Below are 19,061 nucleotides of genomic sequence, written 5' to 3'. Positions count from 1 at the left end.
GGAGTATAATGGGTGCAGAAGGAACGGAGAGGTAAGAATGATCTAAATTATTTTATATGAAGAGGCATGGAAAACCATTTACAGTGGAGGAAAAATGGAAGGGTGGGCAATGAGTATCACTTGACACTTTACTCTCTACAATATTGGCTCAAAGAGGGAACATACACAGTTAGTTGAATATAGAAATTGATCTTGCTAGACAGGAAGTAGAAGAGAAGAGTAAGTAAATGGGGCATAGGGATGGACAAAAGGGAGGGCAGATCAGGGGAGGTGGTAGACAGAAGCAAAACCCTGGTGAGGAGGGAAAGGATGAAAGGAGAGTAAGGACAAACAAGAGGAAGAACAGGATGGAGGGAAATATACATGTAATCATAACTGAATGTGAATGGGATGAACTCTCCCATAAAATGAAAGCAGATAGCAGAGCGGGTAACCTAGTTCTTGATAAACCCAAAGACCCCAACTTTTGGGATGAGAACTCACTATTTGACAAAAACCTGCTTGGAAAACTGGAAAGCAATAGGACACTAAATATATATAGACCAAGATGTCACATAATGTAACAAGATAAAGTCAAAATGGGAACATGATTGAGACATAAAGGGTGACATGATAAGCAAATTAAAAAATCAAGGAATAGTCTACCTGTCAGATCAATGGAGAGGGGAAGAATTCATGACCAAACAAGAGATAAAGAGGATTATGAAATGTAAAATAGATAATTTTGACTATATTAAATTAAAAAGCTTTTGCACAACAAAACCAACATAACCAAGATTAGAAGGAAAGCAGAAAGCTTGGAAACAATCTTTACAGTGAGTGACTCTGATAAAGGCCTTATTTCTCAAATACATAGAAAACTGAGACAAATTTGTAAGAATACAAGCCATTTCTTAATTGATAAATGGTCAAAGAAATGAACAGACAATTTTCAGATGGAGAAATCAAAGTTATCTATAGGTATATGAAGAAGTACTCAGAATCACTTTTTATTAGGGAAATTAATATTTAAATAACTCTAAGATACCACCTTACACCTGCTCATATGACAAAAAAAGGAAAATGATTGGATCTCTAATCCAAAGATCGGAGAGGATGTGGGAAAATTGGGACAGTAATTGTAGTGGAGTTGTGAATTGATTCAGCCATTTTGGAGAGCAATTTGGAACTATCCCCAAAGGGCAACCAAACTGTGCATACCCTTTGATCCAGCAATACCACAACTAGTTTATATCCCAAGGGGATCATAAAAAGGGACAAGGACCTACATGTACAAAAATATTCATAGCAGCCCTTATCTGTGACAAAATATTAGATATTGAGGGCATCCCCACCAACTGTGGAATGACTGAACAAGCTGTGGTATACAAATATAATGGAGTACTACTATGCAATAAGAAATGAGTAACAGGCAGATCTCAGAAAAAACCTGAAAAGACTTATACAAACTGATGCAAAATGAAATGAGCTGAAGCAAGAAAACACTGTACACAGTATCAGCAACATCGTGTGATGACCAACTATGAATGGCTCAGCTCTTCTCAGCAACTCTTTCATTCAAGTCAAATACAAAGGATTCATGAAGGAAAATGCTGTCCATATCCAAATAAAGAACTGATGAACTTTGAATGAAGATTGAAGCATATTTTCCTTCTCATGTTTTTTCCCTTCATTTTTATCTGTTTCTTCTATCACAATTGTGAAAAAAATATCTTTTACATGATAGCACATATATAAACTATATTCAACTGCCTACCATTTACAGAAGAGGGGAATGGAGGGAGGGAGGTAGAAAAATTTGGAATGCAAACTCTTGTAAAAATGAATGCTAAAAATTTTCTTGATGTAACTGAGGAAAAATAAAATACCATTTAAAAAAAACACTAGAGTAGGTATATTTGATTGCATCAGTGTGAAAATACTCAATGTAAAAACTCACTCCACTGATGCAGTTTATAACCCACCTATCACTTAACATCTTTGAGGGCAAATTTGCTTTCCTCTAGTCAAACTGCTATTGTGAAGGTATTGAATTCAAATTTTCCTGATTTTATGGATGATTTTCTATTCATTATGCTATACTGTTTGTCTCCCCTCACCTTGTCCTTTTTTTGTCTCTTTCCTTCTCTCTGTCAGCACGCAAAGAAAAAAGTATTCCTAATTATAATTTAAAATCATAGTTTTATGCAAACAGTTGGATAAACATGCAATCTACATTTAAACCAAAAAGTTTATTTAGTATCATTTGACAGATCTGATCCTTTTATGAATGTTCTCATGGTATGGAAGAGACTTGGATTCTTTTTTTGTTACCATATCAAAATCTCTAATAAGTCCTACAAATTAGATTTCTAAAAATTTTCTACCAAGCTAGTTTACTGAGTAAAGATTTCCAAAGTCAGAAAAGTTACTTGCCAAAAAGTTAGGCATTGGTGGATTTCTTTTAATCAAAGCATGTCATGAAGACCATTCTCAAGAACACAGAGAGGTTATGATCTATGTAAATATATGGAATATCCATAACAAATTAAATCATGGATACTTTGGAGTATTTAATTCAACAATTGTTTCTTAAATGCTTATTATGGACTTAGCATATTTAAAAACTTCATTTGAAATATCAATTTGTGCCTTTATCAGGTAAATTATTAAGATAATGAATAGATTGGCCTTGGGATCAATTATAAAGAGAAATCACTTGAAACACATTATTATAGTTTGATAATTTACTGATTATCTGATAAACCGAGTCATTGACTCGATAAGAATCTTTAAATGAGGCCTTCATCTACATAATAGCAGTATAATCAATGTCAATAAGGATCTGATTTTGTCAACAAAAATGTTATATGGAAACAGATGAAAATCCAGTTTGAAATCAATATAGAATGTTTCTACTACTTCTATCTTCTCTACATGCCCTGGCATTTCTATCAAAGAATAAATTGTTGATCTAGCTATGCAGAAAGTCATATTTATTTCTTCATAGTGTCTATATTCAATCTAGAAGACTAAAAATAATCTGCATGTTTTAATATCTTCCCAAACAACAACATGAAGCTGACCTAACAAAGTCAACCTTTATTGCTGCTTTTGTAATGGCCACAATATTTCTTCTTTACTAACCCTTTATAAATTTTTCCCAAAATAAAGGTTATATGTTTGCTTTTGCAGCACATATACTAAAATTAGAATGATACAATGACGACTGGCAGGGCAATAGCACAAGGATGATGCACAAATTTGTGAAGCAAAAGTAATGGCTAATACCTTTGCAATGATACCTTTCAATTCATTTGGTATCATAGGGTGCTTATTATCTCTTCTGTATATTTGAATATATTCAATTTCTCTGGGTACTGTTGAACTTTAGCTCTCTTTTATTAGTTAGGTTTTCTAAGCTTTCTTTATGGTCATGATTTGCTCCAATCAACTATTTACAGCTTTTTTTCCTAGAAAGACAAAAGTGAAGAAGACATTACAAACCTCAGCCTTTTTCTACTGTCTTCTGTTAATTACTTTGCAATTCAACAAGTCAATTCCATTCAACACATATTGATTGAGTTCCTACCAGTTTTCTCTCCCTGCCTACAATGGGAGCAAACTGTTTTTGTTTCTTCTTCTTTTGTCTAACATATTTGATGATGTTTTACTGGACCAATTTCCATTCTTAGTATTTTTTTCTCTCCATTTTCTTTTCATCATATATATAGATTTCTATATTGGTGAGCTTAATTTCTTATTATCTATCTAGACCTCCTGGGAGATGGCTGCAGTTTTTCCTTCAGGATGCAAAGCTATCCTGGTTTCTTAACAGTACCTTAAACTTAATAAAATATACTTTCTTAGAGCTTATTTTATTAATCTATATTGACTTCTGTCTTCCCCATCTTTAAGGTCATGAATTAATTATATTAATAATAATGATAATGACAATAACCAGCATTTATGTAGTACTTCAAGGTTTGCAGGAGGTAGGTGCTGTTATCCTCATTTTGCAGATGAGAAAACTGAGGTTGAGAGCAGTTTAATGACATACCTACATGTAGCTAAATTATCTAATTCAGGATCCCTTCCTGACTCCAAGTACAGCATTCTATCCCCTATAGTGACTAGCTATCTAATCTACCCCTGATCAAGAGTTTATCGTTGTTGTATTGTAAATATGATATTTGGATGAGATACCTGTTGAGTTCTCTTGCAACAAGAGCAGTTTGTCTTTCAAGTCTACTGGATTGTGTGTTGTCTGTAAGTGTGTGCACATTTCATGTGTCGATGGTGAGTGGAATCGTCTTTGCAGATGTTTTTGTATGTTTTGTGCATTTTTTTTTTTTTACATTTCAACCACAGAGTATGATTCCCCTCCTGCTATGGTAATCAGGCCAGGGTTGGGTAAGCAGACAATTTTTAGGGCACATTTTCTAGCCTTCTTCCTCACACCAGGAGGTGAGAAGTATAATCCTTAAAAGGCTTCTCAGACACCCAGGGGTCACCACACCATCTATATGTGGAACCATTGGTTACAACAAGTAGAGAAGTTTTTAATGATGTGGATGAGTTCACTTAGGTTGGTAGTATACTTTAAAGGTACGTACATATTGACAATGAGGTTGACGCATGCAATGCCAGAGCTGGCTCTGTGTTTGGAAGACTCGGAAGAAAACTCTGGGAGAGAAGAGGTATTAGACTGACTGCCAAACTAAAGGTCTGCAGAGCCATTGTGCTGACCTCATTGTTGTGTGCCTTTGAAACATGGACAGTCTACCAGTGCCATGCCAGGAAACAAAATTGCTTCCATTTGAACTGCCTTAGGAAGATTCTGAGGATCACCTGGCAGGATAAGGTACCAGACACTGAGGTCTTGTTCTAAACTTCTTCTTGTTCTAAAGTCCTTGTTCTAAACTGCCAAACATGCAAACTATGCTTCAGAGAGCACAACTCTGATGGGCTGGCCATGTTGTTTGAATGCAAAATGTACACTTGCCAAAAAGACTATTTTATGGAGAACTCACATGGGACAGAAGATTGTATGGTGGTAAGAAGAAGCCATTAAAGGACACTCTCAAGGTCTCTCTCAAGAACTTTGGATTTGATTGTTCAACATGGGAGACACTGGCACAGGACCACTCAGCATGGTGCGCCCACATCAGAAAAGGTGCTGTGCTCCATGAGCAAAGCAGAATTGAAACAGCACAAAGTAAACACAGGATGAACAAATTTGGAGTATCCACCCCAAATGTTCACGTGGACTATCTGTGCCCAACCTGTGGTAGAGTATTCTGAGCTCATTTTGGTCTGATCAGCCATAGTCGGACACATTGAAACTTGACATTATCACAGTGATGTCATTGTGTTCCTCTTCAAGAACGTAGGACAACGACCATACCAGTGTAAACATGGTCCAGAAATCTCAAATTCCATTCTCAGACACCATTTCACTTCCTTAATTTGCCTTTTTCCTCAGAAATCTTTGCCTTTGTGAATTCACAGGGATAAAAGCATCACATATGTCTATAATATGTTCAATTTCCTGCTCAAGAATTTGATTTCCTCTCAAACTATCCTGCACATTTCATTTATAAAGCCTTGCTTTAACCCCATCCCAGTCAATCATTTATTCAATCAACAGTTTCAAACAAGTATTAAGGAACTTTCCTATAACCTTATGACAATGTGTGGACAAGCCTTTAATCAATTTAAAATGATTGTAGGGCTACAGGCAGTGGGGTAAAAGGCAGATTATATATAATACAGAAAATATCTTGTGATTCATTGCTAAGATCAAGTCATACTTCTTTGACTATATTTAAAAATAGCATTAGTCAAGTGGAGAATCAGAAAGTTGGAGCCAAGGCCCAGAGAGAGAGTCACCTTGGGAAAGGGGGAAGAGAGGGCTTCTCTCTCTTTCTCCTCTTTCCTCCCCATAGAGCAGTAGGAGACAGCATACTCAACTGGAAGCAGAAAGAGTTATATCAAACATAAACAGCCAGTCCTTTGAGAAAATAAGAAGCTACAACTCTTTTTTCCTATCAAGGAACTGATAAGCCTCAGGGCTGATGCCTCAAGGGAGATAATGTAGAAGGATAGCTGCCTTGTTTTCCACTTGGTCACCATGTGTATTTGAGCAAATGCTGCCTCTGTTTATTTTGTGTTGGCTAGCTTTATCTTTCCTATTTATATTGTCAGATGGGAATGCCCCTTTGTCTAGTAAGTTTTGGAGAACCAAAAGTCCCATCAGAGGTTATGCAAGTGACCAACGTTTATAGCAGTGGCTGCCAAAATGGTGGTGACTGATGACAGAGGAGCTACTTGTGGCCAAATGTGGACAATTATCTAAGGACCGCAATAGCTTCAAGGAGTGAGAACTCTCTTAGCAAAGCAGTGCTGGGTGTGGATTCAATAGAAGTATAACCAGGAACTTCATTAGAACTATGTGAAGGGCTAGAAGGAAATCCAGTAACTACAAGCTGTAAGTTTACTTTTTGGTCATATGTGTACTCTACATGTGACTCATTGTCAACATACTCTAAATTTAAACCAGCTGTTCACAAGAACCTACTATGTTCAGGGGAGAGTGTGCTCTGGTTTGGGGAAAATGTTTTTGTAACTACTATTCCTGTTATATGTCCTCAGCAACCACTCTTGTCTACAAGCTAATTTAGGCTAGTGACTGACAATGAATGAGAAACACACTGGTGGGGGCTCATGAGCAAGAATACTAGGAACATAGCGCCTCAGGGTTATTCCTAGAACCTTGAGGAGAATAGTAGCTGCCCATTGGAAACACCTAAACTTAGAGTGTGAGCATAGGTTGGCTGAGTAGTCACAGAGTGGTTGTTACACATGAATCATCAGCGGTAGATAGTCAGAGGTAGTTTGACAGTGTTGGAAGATTGGTTATATCCTAGACATGTATTATCAAGTAAAAACTAATTATCTTTATGTTCTCCAACACAATACCATCAGCCACCACCACTGATCTTTTCTTGCTCTCCCCCTTCAAAAAATAACTGTCACCTGGAATGTCACCAGTCAGAATTCCTTTAGAAGATTTGACTCTTTCCTCTTCCACAAGAGCCTCACAACTAATTCTTACTACCAAGTATTCCATGATTCTTCTTCAGTGTGAAATTCTACCCTCTAGACTTCTGGATGCAATGATCTTTCCTCAACCCTTATGCTGACTAATCAGATGGTTTTTCTTCTTTGTTTTCTCACTGAAGCCCTTCAGTTTTAAAAGAAATATTTAATTCTCCCTGATAATCTAGAGTATTTGTCTCTAAATTTGTGCTTCCAGTGTATATATATATTTGCTTATAAATTATATATACATGCTATCATACTAATAGTAGGCCTCCTGAGGCAGCTAGGTGGTACAGTGCTGGGCCTCGAGTCATGAAGACCTGTGCTCAAATCTATCCTACCAAACTTATTAGCTCTATGACCCTGAATAAATGTCTTAACCTCTGTTTGCCTTAGTTTTCTCATTTCTAAAATGCAAATAATAATAGCACCTACTCCAGGGATGTTGTAAGGATCAAATGAGATAGCATTTGTAAAAGCATTTTGTCCATTATCTAGCACACAGTAGGTTGTATATAAATGTTTATTTCCTCCCTTGGTCCTTCCTGTTGGCAAGAAAGTTGACTTTACATGCAAAATGCAAATGGTCTGACTTCATTCACTGAAAAAACATTTGTTAATATTCCACTATGCCAAAGGGACCATGCTATTCATTAGGGATTCATAGACAAAAATGAAAAAAAAACTCCTGACATCAAGGAGCTTACATTTGAAAGGGGGTTATAAAAAAGGTTAAAAATTCTTCCAAAAAACGATCTAGGTATTGAAAACTAATAAATTGCTAAATCCATATGGGTCAACTGCATTACAAGGCATCTTCAAAAAGCTAACAGGATCTTAAGATGCATTGAAAACTATAGTAATTAACTCTAAGGAGGTGGACTTGTATGACACAGATATTGCCTTGACATATAAACTAGGGAAAATCAAAGTAGGAAAAGAAAGCTATAAACCAAATTTCTAATAAACATAGAATTTAAGTAACCAACAAATTAAAGAAAATAATTTTATTTAAATAAATTTTTTACAGATATTTAATAATTTGTTTAAATTATTAATATAAACAGCTTTAAAACAAAAAAATTAAATGAAATATTGACAAAGAGACTAAAACAACATTTCACAAAGATTGCATACTATAACCAGACTAGAGTTATACCAGGAATGCAGTGTTGCTTAGTGTTAGGAAAATTATGAACTTATAACAAAATAAAATGATATTATACCGATAGATACAAAAAAACTTTTAATAAAATATGAAACCTATTTCTGTTCAGAAAACGAATAAATGGACCTTTCATTAAAATGATATATAGCATATGTTATGTATACATATGCATATATGTATATATGTAAACATAGCTATGCATATACTTTGTGTATATATCTATATATGAATATGTACACAAAAATACAATCCTACTATAATATATGTTTCAAAAACCAAATAACTCAAATTTGAGTTTGCTTTTGAGTTATTTTTCCCATGAGAAGCAGCAAGTAGGCAGAAAATTGTCTCCCCCTTATAATAACTCATAATCTGCAACCCTTCTGCCCACTTCCATGAGCAAATTTCAGATATTTTTCAAGGTAAAGGGCCATATTGTGCACCTTCTGGTGCAGTAGGAGCTTTGAGTGCTCCTTACCACACACACCCCTTTCACTCCCTTCCACCAAGTTCTTTGGTCCAGAGATGCAGAGGTACAGCCTTCCTAAGTTGCTCCTGTAAGCTGAGGCATAGACTGAGCAGCAGTCAGAGGTGGTGGACTTCATGGCTATTTAATATAGTATTTATGTATTTCTTAATCATTTAACATGTATTAAATAGTGCTACTTTTCATTAGATTTCTATCTTTTTTATATGTGACATTGGTGGAAATTTTTGAGTAATGTGCCCCTAACTCCATTTCCCCCATAACTAACCCCTGTGGTTTATATGGCAAGATTTTGCATAACTTGGTGGTTTGGGGCAAAATATATGTCGTGTTATAGCAGAATTGCCTGCATATAGAGCTAAGAGCTTCTCTAGTAATGGAAAAAACTAGAATCCTTTTCAGTAAATTCAAGAGTAAAACAAAGTAAACCATTGTCACAATTGTTTTTCATAGTACTAGAAATTGTTCTCTAACAATAAGACAATTAAAATAAATTAAGAGAATAACCATAGATGAAGAACAGAGATGATATGACAGTGTACCTAAATAACCCTAAAAAGTAAACTAAAAATTGTTGATATAATTAAAATTTTAGCAAGATTTCAGGATATTAAATAAATCCAAAAATGTTAGAATTTTTGCATAATACCAATAAAACCCCAAAAAGACAAGATAGAGAAATTCTATTTAAAATTATTTAAGAATGTGTAAACTATTTGGAATTCTACCTGCACACAAGAATTATCTAAATATAATATAAATAACTCTCTAGAAATATAGATTTAAATAATTGGGAAAATATTGATTACTCCTGGGTTGACAGAGTCAATACAATTGACAATAGCAACTAAGTAAACTTAATTATTCAATGCCTTATCAATCAAACTACCAAAAAAATAACAATGAATTACATATATGGAGTTTAAAAAAAGAAAAATCAGGAATCTAAAGAGAAATAGAGAAATGGGAACAAAGAGCATCTAACAGTGCCAGATTTCAAACTACAGTGCAAATCACTAATTCGTCAAGTAATTTGGTACTGGTTAAAAACAGAGATATGAATAAGTATAACAGATAAGCTGCATAACATACAGAAACAAATGTATCTAATAAACACAACAACTATATGTGCTCCAACATGTTATCTACCTGTCTTAATGTTATCTCCTTAGGATGTGGGCTGCTTCATTTTTATCTTTGTATCATCAATATCTTGCTTGTACATGGTAGGCACTTAATAAGTTAGCATTGATTGATGTGTATGTGTGTATGTGCACGCACATCTTTTGAAGAGATGACAGCTATCTCTTAACCAACCCTGCTCAAATGAAACAAGAAATTTAACCAAGATGTGAATTGAAACTGCAAATAAACTTATGAAGAACATTTTAAGAAGATATTCCAATGTAAAAATAAGTATAATTGACTATGTTAAAGATTTGAAATCAAATAAAGACTTGAAATCAAGTTAAGAAGATGTGAGGTTAAAATCATGTCACAGATATTTGCCATCTACGTGACCTTATTTATACAAATTTTAATAATATGTCAGTTACTTTTGTGCAGATGTAGCACCAGTGTGATATTCACAATGCCTGCAGTGGCCATGAATATCCTAGTGCAATTCTGAATCACAAAATACAATAGACTCTCCACATGGAAGACAGAACCAAAACGTTTATTCAGATACTAGAAAGTCAAATCCATCAGAGTAACAAAAATCTGTATACAACAACAATGCAGAGTGCAACACCAACCCTGAGCCTTTCCTCTGTTAGACTTTCCACAAACCAGCTCCCTTAAACAAATCACAAACAGGCTCCCTTAAACAAAATGCCCTTCTTTCACTCACAGCCAGTTGTGGGTGTGCCTGTGTCCTTCAGTTCTGACTGCTCTCTCATTAATTTTTTTTCTCGGCTCTACTTTAGTTCAGTGGATTCCTGTTCTATCCTTCCTGCTCCACCCCTTCAGCAAACTCCTCCCTCCACAGACTCATGTGACTCAGGCTTCCATATGACCTGCGTGGGCCACATGGGCCTATTAATGAATGAGAAAGATTTTATTATTTAAATTACCATTACAGCAACTAGATAATCTTTGAAAGTTGGGTTCTGAAATAACTGTAATTGAAAGAAAGTGACTGAGGGAATATAATTATTAATTAAATACAATACTCAGTTCTGTTTTTATTCAACCCATCTTTTGGGAGAGAGGGGTCAGGATCTTCATGACAAACTTTTTTTTTTTTTCAGTGTTATGCTAACTGTATCCACAAATGCTTTCATATGATCCTTTGAGCCTAATTTCTAAAATGAAACAAAATTATATGACTACAGAAATCCAGGAATGGAGCCATGCAGATACTACTCAAGAAATATGAAAAGATATTTTAGTGCATGGATATTAGACAAATCAATGCTAAATTAGACTTCCCCAAGCATCAATATAAGATCTTTGTGATAATATATTTTAAACAAAGTGTTACACTGAATTTCTAGAATTGCTAAACATATTAGATTTTCAGGAGAAACAAGATGAAAAATGACAATACACTCATAAGAAATAGTAAGATAAAAAGTTCACTACCATATAATTCTACCAAGTAACTCAACTGCGACTTTGGCATATAAAATATAATTTTACAGTGGTAAATGATACATACAATGAAAATTAACATTTGTATTGATCCCCAATCATTGTAAGATCCTGAAGTACTCTCTGAATCATCACTTAAAGATTAAACTATGTTCTCTTTACTTCTGTGTAAAATCTAGTTTCTCATATTCTAGTTCCTTGAAAATTGGTAGTCTTCCCTCAGTGTGTTAATGGTAACTGTCTGTTAACCAAGATAATTTCTTTCCCTTATCCACAATGAATCAAAGTTTATTGTAGACACTTTGGTATACTAATGAAGCAGTGATCTCATCAATGTAGATATGGGTCTAATGATGAACATTGCAACTCATTGAATGCCCACTTAATACCCTTCCAGTAACTCTGATAATTTGAACCTAATACATGGCAATTGAGAAGTAGCCTGGCATAATGAGAAGAGCACTGACCTTGGAGTCAAGGAGTCCTGGGTTCAGATCCTACTTCTGAAAGGGCTCCCTGGATGAGAACAAGTAACATAACTTTTCATTGCCCCAGGATACTCTCTACAATCATAATTTATATGTAGTATGAGTTGCCAATATGCATCAGTGGAGAGAGTTTCCACACCAGTAAGCTCCACACAGATGAAATCACATGTATGTACAAAATAAACAAAAAAGAAGAAAAAGTGAAACAAATTAGTTAATATTTAAATCTTTAGGTGAATATTAGATATTTACTAAATGTCATGTACTCTTTTTCTAAGAGAACAGCAAAAAAGTATATTTTGATTCATAACTTGACATCCATGAAACATACCAGCTAGCATTATGTCTAGTCAATTCATCCATTAATGGCATTATTCTGATAATTATTAAAATCTGCTTCAGATATATATAATGAAAATATTTTCCTTTGTAATTTTTGCTGTAGGGACAGTACTCTGGAGAAATGGTACTAATCCCCTAAGTAGATGTATATCTGTATGTACATATATACACAAGTGTGTGCTTCAGTATCTATAGCTCTGCATGTGTCTTACATACAGCTACAGAGCGCACATGTACATATATACACATGCGTTTGGATAGTGGTACATGTATACATATCAGCATATATCTGTGAAACATCAATACTGCAAGTTACTGGTCAGATCCCTCCTCATTCATCATGGGCAGCACTGGTTTCCCTCACTTGACCTTGATTACATAAACAGCTTGATATGGTCTCTGACCCTACAGAAGATTCAGCTACACATCAGCAGTCATTGTACCTTGGACGGTATTCTTCTTATGCGTAGCTTCTAGTTCTTTCTGGGTCTCCTCTTCCATTCTTCGAATGTCTTCCATAGTCAGGTCGATCCATTTGTCAATCCAACAGAAAAGTGGTGGTGAAAGTTGGTAAATATTCTTTTTTTTTTCTTGTTTTTGAATAAAGTTTTCTACTTTACTCTGCAGACCCCACCACTTGAATTTGATGGTTCCCAGCTTGTACACACACATTTGAGGAGAGTCTTGGTCATTCTTTCAGTTGGGTCCCAAAGATCTTCTCTTGGTCTTCACTGACTGGAATAATGCTGGGTCTTCATCCCGTTTATAATCTGCAGGCTCTACTTGACTTCGGTCTGCAATATTGATATGGACAATTTCAACTGTCTTCCATATGTTAGGAGCTAATTTATGTACATTTTCTATTATTCCCAAGTCTGGTTTGTGCCAGGTTTCAATTTTTATGAAGAAGTCATCTTTCATGTATTCATTCATCACAATTGTTCTAAAGTAGGGATGTGTATTCCAGGCTTTGTCATGAAATACCAAAGAGCCCTCAGGAACAATCATCCTGACAAACCCAGGAACTTTATTCTTTAAGTGGTCAATCTTGTGTGTATACTCCTCCTTCTCTCCATCCTTCTCATAAAGTTCATTCATTAAGACTTCAATGCCTCCTCCACCTCCTGTTTCATTTTTACTGACTTCAATCACAAAGTTGTGCAACCTAGTACTCTTGAACCGAACATGGTAAAACCACATGGAATTCCTTAATCAGCACCACTGTCCCCTCACCACTGCTGCCACCTCTGATGGCCACCCCTGGCTCTTGGGCAGTTCTGCCCAATGTCATGTACTTTTAAAGGTTGTTTTTCCTTCTCCCTTTGTTCCATATTCTACTCTCATTTCTATTGACTTGATCTTCTCAAATATTGCATTTGGATTTTAAAATGAGAATATAATTTTATACTAATGACAAGACTAGTTTCTTTCCTGGTGCCATTTTTTCTTTGAAATTAAAAATAAGTATTAATTTAGATAGGAGTAATGGCTTCATTGTTCTAGCTCTCATTGAAAAAAAAGGAGGGCAATATTAACTTCTTTCGCTCATTCCCCTTTAGACTCTTAGATTACATTTAAAATTGCAGAGGTGAAAACAGGATCACTCCATCCAACTTTTCATATACAAGAATGAAAGATGCAATCCAAGAAGGTATAGGTCAAGTAAACTTACAAGTACACAAGACAACAGCTTTGCACTTGGGTAGAAATTGACAATTCATAATACTCAGTGAATCTCATCTGGTATTAAATTGATTTAAGTAAAAAAACAAATCTTTTTTCTAGGAAAAAAACAGTAGTGAGAAGAAATTATTATTTTTATGTTAAAAAGAGATTTCTTAATTCACACCGTAATTATCCCCTTTGAACTTGCTGGGTTAAACAGTGTAGCAACTCTGAAGAAAAATATTTGGATATCATGCTATGGTTTCTGCTTAAAATGACTTATTGGAGGTCCAATATATGCAAAACTATTAACAGCACTTCTTTGCTAGTAAAGAACTGGAAACAAAATGAGGGTGCCCATCCCTTGGAAGATTGAGCAAATTGTATCTTTTGATGGAATGGAATATTATTATGCAGCAAGAAATTATGAACATGAGGAATTAAGGGTAGAAAAATGCAAGATTTATATGAATTGATATAGAAAGAAATAATTAAAACTAGGAGAACGATATGCCTAGTAAGAGTGGAAATGAAAAGATTTGTATAGAGAAAAGTTGACTTTATATTTCTGTAGAGATACAGAAAGCAGGTATATTTTATACAGAGCATGTGAAGACTTTCCTTGGTGGAATGGGTAGATGAGAACAATTTGTTTCAACAACCATGAAGATGGGCGAATCAGATGCGGTGAAGGCTTAGAGCTTGGTCAGATAAAGAAGATGCCAAGGTCATCCTCTGCATGCCATGATTGTCAGTTCTGACTTTCATCTTGCCACTGAACTTTGGTGACTGAAAGAGAAAGTGATACTGATGACTTTGTGCAACTCTGCCTCACTTGTATCCAATTCATGTGCAAGTCAAGACATCATGACATGATGTGATTGATCCTCTTTGAAAAGAGGGACATACGACAACCTTTTGTTCCTAGTTCAGCCTTCCGTGGCTAACCAGGTTAAATCCAATATGTCTTTCTCATGGAAAAAAGTAACCTATTTGGTTAAGGAGGTCTTTTTTTTCACTGTTTGAGACCACAGTGTTTTTGTGTTTCATCTATTTGCTCTAGAGGGTATTGTAGGAAAGATTATCCCATACTAATTTCTTATATGAAAATTACATATAGCCTGAAGCTTAAAGTCCATTTGTGTAAGACTCTACTCACTGGTAAAGATTAATGACTCAGTACTTCACACCTACTTGAGAGATGGAGTTGGTGAGAACTTGAGTCAAGAGAGATTCTGGTCTTCTTCCTTCTGGAAAGTGGAAATTTGGTTCCAGATTCTCTATAGAGAGAGTTCCCTGAAGATTCTGGGAGAATCTAGAGAAAGATTCTGGTAAAAAGCTGACATGTAGACCACTATCAGCATCTCTAACTTACTACACTAGAGACTTTAGGGAATTGTTCTCTTTGAGTGAAAGCTAAGCTCTCTCTGTTTTGGTAAAGCTCTTTCACTTTGTGTATTGTCTAGTATATTCTCATCTATATATCTTCTCTTGCTTGGGTAAATGGATTTATTTGTTCGCTATTCTTTGTGGAAATGACATTTGGTGGGAAGGGAGCCAAATCTTGTTTAAATAGCTTGGCATATTCCTTCATAAGGGGATAGTGATCCAGAACTCAGCTCAAAACTAAAAACTGTTTCTCCCAGACTAACAATATTTAGGGGTGCAAATAAATATAATTCTAGCCCAGTGCCCTGCCCTCTAGCTTTTGAGAGCAGAGTAACCAGACTCCGATGCCAGTCTCCTATTTACTTACTGTTCTGAACAATAGACTTACAAATACAAACAAGAAAGACAGTCCCTGACTTCAAAGGTCTCACATCCTAATAGGGGAAGACAATACATAAAGGGGAGATGGGGTGACACTCTGCTGTACTGGATTCATTGCAGGCAGGAAAGTGTGTTGTGGAAGCTTGGGCCCCGGAAAAATAAGGCAAAAGCCAACTTAGTTAAGCCCAGGCATTCTGGTGGAGGCCAGATTATTGGTCATGATTCAGGTAGAGGCTACATGATTAGAGAGGAAAACTAGAGATCCTGGCTTCCTCATTTCCCAGATGAGGAAATATTTACATTTCTTAGAAATATTTTTACCTTAAGGTTTCTTGTAAAAAAGAGAAATTTCCTTGTCATTTTCTATTTATCTACTCTTAGTCAACAGTAACTGCTACTGGAACGAACACATTCTTAAATCTAACTGTAAGATTTTAGCTTATGGCTTAACAAGGTGAGAACACATCTTAGTCAGACCTTAGACTGAGTGTATAAAGTCTTTGAAAGCCATTGAATGAAGTGGCTTTGTTAGACCACTTGGTAGTATTCCTAGGAATCATTTGTAAATTATAAAGCAAGGTAAGGAGGAAAAGGCTTTTCCAGATAATTGAGCCCATGGATTTCCAACACATCTCTGAGAGGTGACTTAGAGGAGATGGGAAAGGAAAGTCTTTCACCCTTGGCCCACGTCTCCTATCCTTTTCACCTCTGCCCTTTGACTGGAGGAGGACCTCCCAGCTTCCAGGTTTCCAGAATATGTTGGTGTCCAGAATATTTATGTCCTAAATGATGCCATTGAGAACCAAAGACAGACTCATGGTTTACAAAGATCTCATGTTAAGGGGGGAACTTCTTGAGCATTCTAGGAATGGGAGAAACCAGAACTTATGAGATAGTATTGATAATGATAATAATAATAGCAGTAGCTAGCATTTATATAGCACCTTATGGTTTGCCTTACATATATTCTCTCACTTGAGTGTCACAGCCTTGTGAGAGAGGCATTAATATTCCTATTTTACAAATGAGGAACCTGAGGCATAGAATAGGTAAGTGATTTATCCAGGATTCTTTAACTTACCAAATGTTTTAGGAAGGACTGAATTTAGGTTTTTCTGACTCTAAATCCAGGGTTTTATTCATTCAATCACCTAGCTGCCACATGTGCTCCCCTCCCTTGAGCTCACTTTTTCCTGGACTCTGTATTCATTTGAGGGAGAGTGTCACAGGTTTTTGGGCGAGGATACTATGTACCAAATCTTCTTATTTTATTTCCTTAGTGAATACCCCTTTCTAAAAGCTACTTAAGGCTTGCTGATGAAATTGATTCTCAACTGATAATTTTGGAAGGAAGCATACTGATTGGGGCTTTATCTGATAACCTTAAAGAAGTACCCATAACTCCTCTGGAGCACCCCTGGAACTGAAGAGATATAGTCAGAAAATAGAATCTGACTCATATGTGATAGTGCAAGTTGGGATTAGATTCCTCAGAGCTGATGTGAGCTACATAAGGTTACCTTCACTATGAAAGAATTTGTATAGAAAACATTCTTTTACTGTCATTACCCAAGGACTAGGGTAGGGCAGCAGAGAGTGGAATGTGTGCTTTGTTCCATAAAACTTTTGCACATTTCCCCAGTCAGACTTCACATAACTAATACATTATTTTTTATTTAATACTATTCATAGATTTCATATCTATCCTTTAGTAGATTGTAAATTCTATTAGACTGCCTCTTAACTAAATTTTTAGTCTCACTCAGCACCTAATTCAGTGCTCTGAACACAGCAGGTATTTCATAGATGTTTGTTAAATTTAATGTATCTATGTTCAGTTAAATGAAATTGATTGGAATTTACTATATCTCCAACTGGAGATGTTCTCCTAGAGAACAGATTTCTAATCATATCACTTCTTTCTTTGTCTATTCTTTAAAAAGCTGCTATATTTTGTTGGGAATCTATAACATCTCTTCAATCATTTTGCCTTATTGAAATTTGTTTAATGTCTTCCTTGAGGTTCTACAACCCAACCCATGTACAACCCATTAGTATCACATGTTTACATGCACAACGATTTTGTGCCAGAGTAGAGAACAAAGTAAAGATAGTTGACTGACAATTTTAAAAGTTCATTTTTTAAAGCAATAATTTTCTATGGTAGGGAGTGATACACTAAATAGAAAATGCCAGGGACAAACACAACGCGTCTCTTTTTCTCCCATGTATATCAATTTGGCCTTTGTTGTTGTTGTGAAGTCATTTCAGTCCTGTCTGACTCTTAATGACCCCATTTGGGGTCTTCTTAGCAAAGATATTGGAGTGGTTTACCATTTCCTTTTCTGGTTCACTTTATAGATGAGGAAACTGAGGCAAATAGGATTAAGTGACCTACTCAGTGTTACATAGCTAGTTAAGTGTTTAAGGTCAGATTTGAGCTCAGATCTTCCTGATTCCAGGCTCAGTATGCTATCCACTGTAGTCTAAATAGCTTCTTAGTTTTCAGTACAATATTTCATAATTTGTGATAAATCTTGATTGTTATCAATGTTTTATTAGAAAATCATATTCCCCTATAAATGTGTATAATTTTGAAGTTCTTGTTAATTTTTTAAACTGATGGCTAGCAAATAAACAATCAACAAGCATGTATTAGGCACCAACATATGTCATTCACATGAGGGCCAATGTTTACTAAAGATTTCTTGAAATACGTCATGATACAATAGAAATGAGATAGGCCGTCAAGGACTTTGCCAAAAGGATACAAAACCAAACCAGGCAAATACTGAATGGTGAAAAGCCTTCAAATGTTGGGCTCATGACAGGCTTGCTATGCCAGAGCAGACAACGATTTTGGAAAGGAGGCCAGAATTTGTTTTAATTGAGCACTGAGGCATTTGCTGGTTGTATTGTACATTAGTGGAACATGTATCCACAGCACTTTTACAGTATTCCTGAAGTGTACTGAATTCTAAAGTTAGGAGCAGAGTATTTTCATGTTAGACTAAAAGGAATTTCCAGATTCTGTCATTATTGAACTTCAAGTTTATAATGGATATCAAGGTGGAAATGTAATCCAGTCTACAAAAATGCAAATTACTTCACAATTTTAAGAATATTTTTTTTTGTTTTTTAAATAAAATATCTAGACTCAGTTTTCAATTAAAAATATTGTTTTTAAAGTATCATTTAGTATTTAATCTGTGATAGGATAAATACCTAAGAGGATGCAGCAGTCCTTCAAAATAAAGTCATAGGCTAGTTGTTCCAAGGCCTTGGCCCAGAGGGCTAAGGCTCAAGCTGTAACTTCCTGTTGGTCTCTAGCTATCTTGACTTGGTTTGCTGGTCATCTAAAGGCATAAAAAGGCCTACCCACAAAGAGGTGGAATCTTTAGACTTTGTGGATGTCCCAAGATATGCCCTGACCTGTGGGCCAGACATTTTTCCATGTGGAGGT

General features: G+C 35.6%; 1 protein-coding gene, 1 non-coding gene and 1 pseudogene across 2 annotated transcripts in view; 2 read left to right on the top strand and 1 right to left on the bottom strand.

The window, feature by feature from the left end:
* Positions 1-19,061, top strand: part of CCDC178 (coiled-coil domain containing 178) — a 622,621-nt gene that overhangs the window by 461,720 nt on the left and 141,840 nt on the right. The window lies entirely within an intron of this gene.
* On the top strand, positions 3,163-3,265 carry LOC140502891 (U6 spliceosomal RNA). Its single transcript, XR_011966618.1, has one exon. It is a non-coding gene; the product is annotated as a U6 spliceosomal RNA (small nuclear RNA).
* Positions 12,584-13,276, bottom strand: LOC140498739 (phosphatidylinositol transfer protein beta isoform pseudogene; annotated as a pseudogene).

This window comes from Notamacropus eugenii, chromosome 4 (assembly GCF_028372415.1).
Source record: "Notamacropus eugenii isolate mMacEug1 chromosome 4, mMacEug1.pri_v2, whole genome shotgun sequence".
In the NCBI taxonomy this organism is placed as follows: domain Eukaryota; kingdom Metazoa; phylum Chordata; class Mammalia; order Diprotodontia; family Macropodidae; genus Notamacropus; species Notamacropus eugenii.
Note: the sequence above shows the minus strand (reverse complement) of the source record. Positions and strands in the feature narration are given on the sequence as shown.